Genomic DNA, 7,170 nt, shown 5'->3' with positions numbered 1-7,170 from the left:
AGAAAGACAGGAATATCAATCTGTTCTTGTATGTGCCGTGACCAGGGATCAAAGTGGTAACCTTTACTCTTCTGTAAGATGCTCTAAGGAACTGAGCTATTGGCTAGGGCCAAACCATTTGTTTTTAAGCATGCCTGCCTGTATTCATATCCCATAACACAGACTTCAGAGCAGAGACCGTTACTGCAGACGAACAGGGGCATCCCATCACGACGGCAGGGTTAATTTACCAGGGAGAGGACAATCCTGCATCCACACGCGCACACCAGCGAAAGGGGCCTCAAAATGAAAGCATCAAAATGTCCTGGGGCTGAACATAGAGACGGACCGTGCCTGCAGCGGGAACATCAACCCTTCCCCAGCAGGTGCCAGACCCTGAGACGGAACCTCAGCCAGGATGGGTGCGGGGGGGGGGGGGGGGGGGGTGACAGGCACACAGAAGGCTGCACCCAACAACCCAGGGAACAGTCATCAAGATTGGCCATATCCAAGCCGTAACATAAAACTCAGCAGTTAAAAATTGAAATTACACTGAAGATATTCTCTGACTATAATAGTATCAAAGTAGAAATCAGTAATTTGAAGACAAGAAAAACCTCTAAACACTTGGAAATTAAACAACACTGTTCTAAATAACCCCTGAATCAAAGAGGAAGTCTTGAAGGAAATGAAAACTGCATAGAACTGAGTAGAAATAAAGATACCACATGTCAAGTGTGAGGACTGCTGCTGAGGCAGCGCTGAGAGGGGATGTGTCAGCCCTGATGGCATGCAGGAAGAGGAGGAGTTCGAATCAAGCATTTGCGGAGGCCAGGCCCATGCCCGTGCTCAGGCCACAGTGTGAAGGCCTCTCTCTCCAAGGCACTTACAACTCAGTTGGACAGAAAAGCGAGGAAATCACGACTTTGTATGCAGTGTAGTCAGGGGCTTCCCCAGGAGAGTGGCAAATCCAGGCTGGGGGAACCTAGGAAGGCTTCCCAAAGGAGGTGACACTGAGTCTTGGTAGATGAGGTAAACCCCTAAAGGGGGAGAGGGTACTCTGAGTCTGAACTCTAAGCCCTCTGCCTACTGGCTGTGACTTCCCTGGGCCTCAGTTTCCCCATCTTTAAGACATGGAAGGAGCAGCACTGGCCGCATGGCCATGTGGGGACTGTAGGGCAGTAAGGAATGAGCCCTCAATGAGGATTAGCCCCTCAAAGGAGGGAGGTCAAGTCACCACCGAAGACAGGAGCGTGTCCACGGGAGGTCTCTGGGCCCAGCACTGGGTATCGGGCTGTTCCCCATGTTATCCTGTGTCTTGGACTCAGTGCTCAGAGGGCAGCAGCAGTCTCTTCCTCCTGGAACTGCTCAACATCCCCTACACTGTAGGGCCTACAGGAAAGGCCATGCACACCCCAGGAGCAGGTGCCTGTGCTCCAGCAGGTGGCACTGTCGCCCATCGGACCGGGGCTGGTTGGGCTAGCAGGCCTGAGTCCTCACCTGAAAAGTGGGCGGAGTGATCGTTTGTTCTTGCTCCAGAGGAGAATACAAGCAGCAGTACTCTGTCCTTTCCCCCAGATGACCCCCCCATGTTGATCACATCTGCCTTCCTCTTCCCCCACCCCGAACACCCTGCTCTGAATCTTGTTGCTCTGCCCCAGACAGCCCACTGTCCACCCTCAATGCTCTGACCATGCCACAGCCCCGGTGTTCACATCCAAAGTGGGTTACCAAGGTTTGAAGTGGATTCTTAAGGAACCAAGTTTATAGACTATCATAAACAAGTTGGCCTGAGTTTGGAACCAAGACGGCAAATACATTGGGGGCCTCGTTCCATGGAAAAAACGCCTTGTTGTCACGCAGTGGGTGTCCGCCCAGAGCCCAGGGACAGACAGACCCCAGCCTGACGCGAGGCGCGGAGCTGCAGAGGCCACACTGCTTCAAGTCTGTTTGGGTGTGGGAGTGGCTTTCTTGGGAGGGAGTTAATACGCCTCAAAGAGGGACAGGTGTGAGGAAGCCGAGGGGATAATGAGGCCTGGGTTGGCCAGTCTCATCAGAAACTTGTGAGACTCAGGTACTAGCAGCTCTGCCCCCCAAAACAGACACTTCTCCAGAGAGGACAATAGATGGCCAATAGACACGTGAAAAGATGCTCAATGTCACTGATCATCAGGGAAATGCAAATTAAGACCACAATGAGATATCTGCTCACACCTGTCAGAATGGCTATCATCAATAAATCAAGAAGTGTTGCCTGACCAGGAGGTGGTGCAGTGGATAGAGTGTCATACTAGAACACAAAGGAGCCAGGTTAGAAACCCTGAGGTCACCAGCTTGAGTGCAAGGTCACTGGCTTGAGCGTGGGATCATAGATGTGACCCCATGGTCGCTGGCTTGAGCCCAAAGGTTGCTGGCTTGAAGCCCAAGGTCTCTGGCTTGAGCCCGAAGTCACTGGCTTGAGTAAGGGGTCACTCGCTCTGCTGGAGGCCCCCCCCCCAGTCAAGGCACATATGAGAAAGCAATCAATGAACAACTAAGGTGCCACAATAAAGAATTAATGCTTCTCATCTCTCTCCCTTCCTGTCTGTCTGTCCCTATCTGTTCCTCTCTCTGACTCTGTGTCTCTGTCAATAAATAAATAAATAAATAAATAAATAAATAAATAAATAAATCAACAAGTGCTGGTGAGGGTGTGGAGAAGGGAACCCTCCTGCACTGCTAGTGGGAATGCAGACTTGGTGTAGCCACTGTGGAAAACAGTATAGAGTTTCCTCAAAAAAATTAAAAATGGAAGTGCCTTATGACCCAGCAATTCCACTTCTGGGTATTTATCAGAAGAAATACAAAACACTAATTCAGGAAGAGACATGCACTGCTATGTTCATTGCAGTGTTATTTATTACAATAGCCAAGATTTGGAAATGGCCAAGTGTCCATCAATGGACAAGTGGATAAGAAGAAGTGGTGCATATATACAATAGAATATGACTCTGCCATAAAAGAATGAAATCTTGCCATTTGTGACAGCATGGGTGCACCTAGAGGGTATTGTGCTGAGTGAAATAAGTCACACAAGGAAAGGCAAACATCATTGTCTTTTAAATAAATACCATATTCATTTAAATGTAGAATCTAAAAAAATAAAAAAAATAAATGAACAAACAAAACAGAAACAAGTTATAGATACAGAGAAAAATTGTTGGTTACCGGATGAGAGGGGCTGAGTGAACAGGGGAAGAGGTGAGGAAGTGTGGATTGTCTTAGGGACGGAAAGCACAGCGTGGGAAACACATCAGTCATACTGTGATAATTATGGAGAGTGCCAGGTGGGTACCAGCATCAGACTAACCACTTCGCAAGTTATATAAATGTTTAATCATTATGTTGTACACCTCAACTAATATAATATTGTATGTCAACTGTAATTAAAAAATAAAAATATTAGGGGTTAAAAAGAAAGGAAAATCACCATCCTATAGCCCTGAATGAAATGATCAGCTCCAGCTTGTGTCCCCTGTGGATACCGGTGACAGACTGGAAGGGAACTGGACGTTCGCCAGTGTCCCTCGTAGATTACTTGATGGCTCCCAAGAGAGGGACCAGTTCTGACCAAGCCTAGGGACCAAGATCCCCAGGTGCAGTCACTGTGATGATGTACATCATCTATATATCCCTCCAAGACATGTAACCTTCTCATCACACCTGGTTCAGATATAACCTCCAGGTCACAAGCAATGTTGAGTGATGAAGCAAGTAACAGCACAAGAAAACCATCAATCATTGGCCAAGTCTCTTCCACAGTCAATGTTATAAGAAACAAAAGGGGAGGTGGGTCTCATTCTGAATAGAGATTGGCCATTAAGTAACACCAGGGGACTACTGTTCATTTTATTAGCTGTTGAGAGTGGTTTTGTATTGAGTAGGAAAATGTGCTCTTTTGAAAATAAGCTTACTCAAACACTTCAGGCAGAAATGTCACAAAGATAGTAATTTATTTTAAAATAATTTAGGAAGAACCAGGGGAAGCAAACATAGTGAATATTAGCAATTGTTAAATATAGATTCCTGATTGATTCCTGGTCAGGGTACACAGGAGAGGCAACCACCTGCTTCTCCACCCCTCCCTCTCCCCCTTCTCTGTCCTCTCTCTTCTCTCCCATAGCCATGGCTTGATAGATTTGAGTGCATTAGCCCCAGACACTGAGGATGACTCCTGGGAGCCCCACCTCAGGCACTAAAGATAGCTTGGTTGAGAGCATGGCTCCAGATGGGCAGAGCATTAGCCCCAGATGGGGGTCATCTATCTCCCCTCCTCTCACTTGGAAAAGAAGGAAAAATAATATAGATAGGTAGATAGAGGGTATGTAGGCATTCCTAACACTACTCTCTGTATTTTTTTTTTGAAATTTTTCATAATAACGTGCTTTTTTTTTTTAACTTCTAATAAAAACTGAGTACAGGCCTGACCTGTGGTGGCGCAGTGGATAACGCGTCGACCTGGAAATGCTGAGGTCGCCGGTTCGAAACCTTGGGCTTGCCTGGTCAAGGCACATATGGGAGTTGATGCTTCCAGCTCCTCCTCCCTTCTCTCTCTCTGTCTCTCCTCTCTCTCTCTCTCTCTCTCTCTCTCTCTGTCTCTCTCTTTCTCCTCTCTAAAATGAATAAATAAAAAATTAAAAAAAAAAACACCTGAGTACAGACCACATGGTGAACGTGGGCTTTAGAGGACATGTTGTGCAGTATCAATGCGCAGCAGCAATGCACGACTCTTACGTAAGGGAGGGACTGTTGGAAGTTTTTTGTGGGTGCCTGGAGGACCAGGTGCTCTCAGAGGACAAAGCCCTTGAGGCCCTCAGGGGTCGCTTTTTCATCCAGGATTTACACATTCCGGTGCCCAGGAGCTTGGGGGTCTGGGTGAGACGGAAAGGCACAGAGTGGGGGCCAGGAGCTTGGGGGTCTGGGTGAGACGGAAAGGCACAGAGTGGGGGCCAGGAGCTTGGGGGTCTGGGTGAGACGGAAAGGCACAGAGTGGGGGCCAGGAGCTTGGGGGTCTGGGTGAGACGGAAAGGCACAGAGTGGGGGCCAGGAGCTTGGGGGTCTGGGTGAGACGGAAAGGCACAGAGTGGGGGCCAGGAGCTTGGGGGTCTGGGTGAGACGGAAAGGCACAGAGTGGGGGCCAGGAGCTTGGGGGTCTGGGTGAGACGGAAAGGCACAGAGTGGGGGCCAGGAGCTTGGGGGTCTGGGTGAAACGGAAAGGCACAGAGTGGGGGCCAGGTCTTGGAGTTGGGGGTCTGGGTGAGACGGAAAGGCACAGAGTGGAGGCCAGGTCTTAGAGTTGGGGGTCTGGGTGAGACGGAAAGGCACAGAGTGGAGGCCAGGTCTTGGAGTTGGGGGTCTGGGTGAGACGGAAAGGCACAGAGTGGAGGCCAGGTCTTGGAGTTGGGGGTCTGGGTGAGACGGAAAGGCACAGAGTGGAGGCCAGGAGCTTGGGGGTCTGGGTGAGACGGAAAGGCACAGAGTGGAGGCCAGGAGCTTGGGGGTCTGGGTGAGACGGAAAGGCACAGAGTGGAGGCCAGGTCTTGGAGTTGGGGGTCTGGGTGAGACGGAAAGGCACAGAGTGGAGGCCAGGAGCTTGGGGGTCTGGGTGAGACGGAAAGGCACAGAGTGGGGGCCAGGTCTTGGAGTTGGGGGTCTGGGTGAGACGGAAAGGCACAGAGTGGAGGCCAGGAGCTTGAGGGTCTGGGTGAGACGGAAAAGCACAGAGTGGAGGCCAGGAGTTGGGGGTCTGGGTGAGACGGAAAGGCACAGAGTGGAGGCCAGGAGTTGGGGGTCTGGGTGAGACGGAAAGGCACAGAGTGGAGACCAGGTCTTGGAGTTGGGGGTCTGGGTGAGACGGAAAGGCACAGAGTGGGGGCCAGGTCTTGGAGTTGGGGGTCTGGGTGAGACGGAAAGGCACAGAGTGGGGGCCAGGAGCTTGGGGGTCTGGGTGAGACGGAAAGGCACAGAGTGGGGGCCAGGAGCTTGGGGGTCTGGGTGAGACGGAAAGGCACAGAGTGGGGGCCAGGAGCTTGGGGGTCTGGGTGAGACGGAAAGGCACAGAGTGGAGGCCAGGAGCTTGGGGGTCTGGGTGAGACGGAAAGGCACAGAGTGGGGGCCAGGTCTTGGAGTTGGGGGTCTGGGTGAGACGGAAAGGCACAGAGTGGGGGCCAGGTCTTGGAGCAGCTCAGAGGATTCTAGAACTGTGGGGAAGCCCCTGACCTTGGCCAACAGCTTCTCCCTCAAAGACCTCTGCACTGTTTACTGTACCTGCTGTGGAGCCAGGTTGCTGTCCGCTGTGGAGGCTTCTGGCCATGTTCAGGGAGTTCGTTTCTCAAGTCACAGACCCTGCGGAATAGTCCTGCGCCCAGTCGGTTACCCCTTGACTCGCCTCCAAGCTCACTGAAAGATTTGCACCATTTCTAGAAACTGTCACATGAGGCTGGCAGGACTTCCTAGGGTACAGTGTGTACACTGCAGATGCTCCCTGGGAAATCTCCTTTGAAGAGGTGTCTACCCTCCCAATTAGGTCCCAAACGGCTGGAGGTGTAAGAACCTCGCTAGGAAAAATACTGACAAACTGTCACCACTAATAAAGGTCACTGGGTTGGTGCACAGCAATCCTCATGCACAGGTGCCATGGCGAGCTGCCCCTCGCCTGCCCAGACTCCTGGACAGAAGCACTGTGGGCATGTCTATTGCTCCACTGGCTCAGGGCAGGTCATCCATTGAAGGTCTCCTGAAGGTTCAGACATGGTGGGGACTGAGACATCTGGTGTGGCTCTCCAGAAGTGCCCAAGTTGTAAATTGTAAAATCCCAGATTAAGGGGTACCAGATGATGGAGCTGGGTTCACTGACTTTTAATGACTTCATGGAATTCAGCAACAGATGCCAGAGAGGGCAGACTTTACATCATTATGGGGTTCTTTAGCTGGTCTCTCAAGTATCAGGCAACCTCAGGGTGGCCTGGGCCCCTGGCTTGGAGAAGCCCACGTGTGCTGGGTGTCGAGGGGCTGTGTGGCAGCATACATAGGCTTTGGGCCATTGTCTCATCGCATGACTTGTCCAGGACCACGGCCACAGGACCAGCAGACCCTCTGGGATGGACAGCCCAGCTGAGCACCATGTCCGGTGTTCTGTTCCTCCTGTCTTTT

This window comes from Saccopteryx leptura, chromosome 4, assembly GCF_036850995.1.
Source record: "Saccopteryx leptura isolate mSacLep1 chromosome 4, mSacLep1_pri_phased_curated, whole genome shotgun sequence".
NCBI lineage: Eukaryota > Metazoa > Chordata > Mammalia > Chiroptera > Emballonuridae > Saccopteryx > Saccopteryx leptura.
This window is presented reverse-complemented; position numbering follows the sequence as displayed.